The 5,472-nt window shown below is 38.7% G+C and overlaps 1 protein-coding gene across 1 annotated transcript in view; it reads left to right on the top strand.

Annotated features, from left to right (window-relative positions):
• The window catches only part of scly (selenocysteine lyase), a 14,013-nt gene that overhangs the window by 2,488 nt on the left and 6,053 nt on the right, over positions 1 to 5,472 (top strand). The gene's annotated exons all lie outside the window — the stretch shown is intronic.

The raw sequence follows: 5,472 nt of genomic DNA, 5'->3' as shown, positions 1-5,472 counted from the left end.
GCTCGCAGGATTGAGAGAAAAGCAAGTCCAGACCCCCGTTAGACTGCCCGATCCATCCAGAAAGACTTGGAGACACTGGAGTTGGGCTACACCATTCCACTATAAAGAGATACTCGTACAAACATAGTCTTCATGGAAGAGTCGTCAGAAGAAAACCTCTTCTACGTCCTCACCACAGAAATCAGCGTTTGAAGTTTGCAAATGAACATATAGACAAGCCTGATGCATTGTGGGAACAAGTTCTGTGGACCGATGAGGTTAAAATAGAACTTTTTGGCCGCAATGAGCAAAGGTACGTTTGGAGAAGAACCTCTGTCCAACTGTCAAGCATGGGGGGATCAATCATGCCCTGGGGTTGTATTGCAGCAGTGGCAAGGGAACATTTCCGAGTAGAAGGAAAAATGATTCAAAAAAATTCAGCAAATCATTATTATATCTGTGAAAAAGCTGAAGTAAAGAGAGGATTGCTTCTACAAATGGATAATGATCCCAACACACACTCAAAATCCACGATGCATTACATCAGTGATCATCAACTGGCGGCCCCGCGGCCGAATCGGCCCGCCAAGGTTCGATCGGCCCGCGACTGGATTCCAATTGTGAGGATCAAAGAGAAAATATGTAGGCCTAATCTACACTATATAAAGCAACTGAAAGCAGCAACAACTGAGTCTCTTTCAGTATCACCACCATTATGACTCTATTTAGGCTACCACCCAAAATCAAACTACTCTCTTCTGATCAGTTAAAGTTCGAGTAGTAATGCCACTTGGTGGTGGGAGTAGGCAGTTTCAGTGCGGCGATTTTTCTCTGACGCGCCTCTGACTGCTCAGGATATGAAATCTTAAAATTTAAATGTTTAGTGTGGTGGTGACGGCGCAGATTGTATTCTTTTGCAACAGCAACCGTTTTGTTGCAAAATTATTTATATTATATATATAATAATATATATATAAATCAGGCATACTGGTGAGGCATTCCGGAAGTTGGCATGATAATGGTACTTTTCAGTCAGTCATCATTGAAGGACCTGTTTTCAATATCACACTTTGCGTTCATAGCTTGAGAGTGCCATTTTACCTCTGTAAGAGACCCTTCACTCTCAGTGTTTGTTTTTAAGTGCTCTATAAGTAAAATTGACTTAATTGAGTGTGAGGCAAAAATCTATCACCCTGGTGGTTGTCTGTGGTATAGGTAATAGGAACCTGACTCATAAAGGCCTTCAGTTTTGTAGTGAAATGGAAAAAGTATTAACAATAACAATCAATCATAATGTTATACAAAATTTAGTTTATTTAATTTTTATTTAAGGGTCCGGCCCCAAGGAGACTGTCTGGCAAAATTCTGGCCCCTCTGACAAATATAGTTGATGACCTGCATTACATCAAGAGGTGTAAACTGGAGGTTTTGCCACGGCCTTCATAACTCCTGACCCTAACATAATGTAAAATCAATGGATAGACCTAAAGGAGCAGTGGCGTGACAGACAACCAGAAATCTCAGAGAACCGGAAGACTTTTGGAGAAGAAGGGCGAAAGATACCTCAAACAAGAATTAAAGGCAAGGCAGCTTTATTTGTAGGCACATTTCAGCAAAAGGGAATATCAAAGTGCTTTACACAAAATCAGTTTAACAGATAAAAAACACAGTACAAACAGTTAAAAATCATAAGCATTAAAACGCGTAAAACACATGAATAGACAGTTAAAAAATAGACACATAAAACACAGAATAAAATTACAGTGCAGCATAGAAAATTTAAGAAATGAGCAGTCTTTAAAGAAAGGCAGCATCAAAAAGGAAGGTCTTAACCATTAATGGCTTGGCTGGCTACAAGAAGTGTTGCCAAGCTGATACTTGCCAAAGGGGGGGGGGGGCAGTACAAGTATTAACTGCAGGGTGTCCAAACTTTGCAGACACCATTTTTTGTTTTCATGTTTTCTTGGCTCTTTAGCACATTAATTCAATTTTTACCTGGGGTGCCAAACTTTGAGCCCAATGTACAACGTTTGTGTGATTGAAAAATATTTTGTGCAGAATAGCGGTCATAGACAAACAAGTCTTCTTTCAGGCCAATAATCTGGTGCTTCAGACTGCTGTAGAGCACTTCAGGAGAAGATGCAGGGCTGCAGAGCAAGGTGAAGGGCAACAGAATGGCACCAATGCTCTTCTCACATTATCACCAAAGTGGAACATGACTCGGTCAAACTAGTAGCTGAGCACTCAGAAAGATGGCAGGCTGGAGGAGGAGACAATCCGGTTAATGTTATTAGATAATACCAGGAGAATTTTTTTATGTATTCTATAGTAGCTTCCTTACATTATACCCTTTCTTGACTTGCTTGGGGTAACTGTTTTTGTCACAGATGACATATGTGCCCGTGTCTAAGGTGACTGCCTGTTGTGGTGGTGGAGGATATCGTTACTGCGTGCGTCCAACACATTGTCTCATCTCTATCATGTGGCCCACAATGAAACAGGAGTCATCATGGTAAGTAGAAATAGACTTTTCTAGGTCATGTAAATGTATCTTTTAGTACTCTCGAGTGCTGTTAGAGACATTCTACTTTTTATTATAAAAAGAATTAGAGTAGAACCAATCCTTCAATTTGTGAAGGTGAAATAGGTGCTGATGAAGCTGTTAAATCATTCTTTGTATCAATACACTTCCAATGTTAAACAAAAAGCTCTGGTACAGTGCAGTCAATGTGCTTAAAGCTGAAACATGTATCCTTGTCAGCCGGTCCAAGAGATCTGCCAGAGAATAAACTCTCTCAACAAGCAGACTGATGGCTCAGGATCCTGCTCCACACTGATGCTGCTCAGGCTCTGGGGAAAATCCGAGTGGATGCCTGTTGACTGGGAGTGGATTACCTCACCATAGTAGGAACAGGTCAGGCATCTGTTATATAAAATTCTTTATTTGGCATCACAATATGTTAATACATGTTATTGACAGTGTTTGTAACATTTGTAGTTCTATGCCCCTCGGATTGGTGCTTTGTACGTGAACGGCCCTGGAACGAAAACACTTTGTATCCCATGCTGTTTGGAGAGGAACAGGAGAGAAACTTCAGACCAGGGTAAAACAATACATTGTCTTTACTTATAAGATAAGTACCACAAATGCATTAAACAATGGTCAGATCTAAATTTAAGGGTCTATTTTCTCTTTCTGAAAATTACAGCACAGAAAAACACACCCATGATTGCTGGCTGGGAAAGGTATTTCTGGCTTTGTATATATATGTACCTGAATTCTTTACTCTAAAGGAGGTTTTATCTTCCTCATTTAATCACGCATAATTCAGTGGGGAAATTAATGTGTCGTCAAAGCAGTTTGGCAGTTGGTCACAAACTTAACAAAATTTTTGCACAAGTGCTGAAAATCATAGCGGTTGCCATTATTATTTTATTATTATTTTTTTTAAAAATGTCAGATTCTATGACAAACAATATACTTATATATGCACAAAAAGTTACCTTTCATTTCCATCATTTACACTTTCAAAATAACAGAAAAAATGGGTCTGCAAAAGTTTAGGCCCCTGCAGAGTTTCAAGCATGCACCCCCCTTTGGAAAGTGAGACCTGACAGTGTCATGGATTTTTCTCAATCATTGTCTGGAAAGACCAGGTGATGTCAATCTAAGGTTTTAAATGCCAAGACTCACACACAAAAATCATGAAATATAGACAAGCCTGATGCATTGTGGGAACAAGTTCTGTGGACAATGAGGTTAAATAAAACTTTCTGGCGGACTGAGCAAAGGTACGTTTGGAGAAGAAAGGGCACAGAATGTAATGAAAAGAACCTCTGTCCAACTGTTAAGATTGGGGGGGGGCATTTCAAGAGTGGAAGGAATAATGGATTCAATAAATTTCAGATAGAAATAGCAAATCAGCTATTTCTATCTGTAAAAAAGCTGAAGTTAAAGAGAGGATGGCTTTCAAATGGATAATGATCCTAAACCCCTAAAAACTGAAGGTTTTGCCATGGCTTCACAATCTCCTGACCTCAACATAATGTAAATCAATGGATAGACCTAAATGGAGAAGTGCGTAACAGACAGCCCAGAAATCTCAGAGAACTGGAAGACTTTTGGAAAAGAAGAATGGGCGAAGACACCTCAACAGAATTAAAGACTCTTGGCATGGCACAAGAAGTGTTGCCAAGCTGTGATATTGCCAAATGGGGGGTACATGGTATTATCTCTGCCATTTCTTTTTTGCTGTTATTTGAAAGTGTAAATGATGGAAATAAAAATGTTGTGACATTTGTGACAATACATTTTTGTGACATATTATATGAATGTCTAATCTGTCATTTGATGCTTTTTGGAGATTTTTCCATCTTTTCTTGGCTTCTTTTTATGCACATTAATACAAATTTTTACCTTGGGTGCCCAAATTTTCGAGCCCCACTGTATAATTTATGAAGCTGAAAATGTTTAGACGTTTGCCATTTAAATCAGCAGTCATCTTTAGATTGTAGCTTGTGTGTTATTGAATTGAGACAACAAATAGTTGCTAAGTATAAATAAAAATGATCATGATAATTTCTTACATTTCAAAATCATCATTTCACTTGCATTAAAGCCTCCCCAATACTTAGGGCTAGCCTAACTAACCTTTCTATGGACTAACTAAAATACCATGTGTGGAACGTGTCCTTCAAATGGATTGTATAACAAGACCTACTATGCTCCAGCGTTGGTCGCAGCTGTTGGTACGTTTCTGTTCCGTTTCACAGATGATCTAACTCATGTAATACTGTCAGAATGTCAAATATGACAAAAACATAATTTTTTGATGAAAGTGACCAAATTGTAACCTAATACCTTACATATTGTTTATTTATAGACACCAAAAACGTCATTATGTTTCATTTGTAGCAACTGATTTATTATGTGTCTGTTAGGCTGCGGAACTAGTGACCTGTAATCTGTCAGATTGAAAGTCATATGCAAAGTACCAAACTTTACCTGGAGGAACAGACTGAAGGTAAGTTTGAATCCATTTGAGGGATGGAAACTGTGATCGATGTCAATAGTAATGTATCAGTTTATGGTGTGATTGTGTTCATTTGAACTTTACTATGACTTTGTTAACAGGTATTTTGTTCTTGATTACAAATTATAATAATTAGCTTATCTTTGCTTCCATTTTTCTGCATTAAAAAAAGTGTAACAATCAGTATGTTTTTTTTTCAGGCCGTCTTTAAAGACAAGATCCACTTCAACAGCCAATAACCTGGTTCTGCTATGCTCCAACACATGTAACGTGTCCATCGGGCCAACATTAACAAGGTGATCTTATGACTCCTCGTCTCTGTTCTATGTGTTTTGCCTTGACAGTGACAAAAAGAGTGTCCTCTAACCCTACACAATGTTGTCAGAGACCGTTCATGACCTGCACGGCATTTGTAACACAAAGGCTTTAAATGATTATTCTCTCTCTCTCCTCTCTCTCC

Source organism: Etheostoma spectabile, chromosome 9 (assembly GCF_008692095.1).
Source record: "Etheostoma spectabile isolate EspeVRDwgs_2016 chromosome 9, UIUC_Espe_1.0, whole genome shotgun sequence".
Lineage (NCBI taxonomy): Eukaryota > Metazoa > Chordata > Actinopteri > Perciformes > Percidae > Etheostoma > Etheostoma spectabile.
Note: the sequence above shows the minus strand (reverse complement) of the source record. Positions and strands in the feature narration are given on the sequence as shown.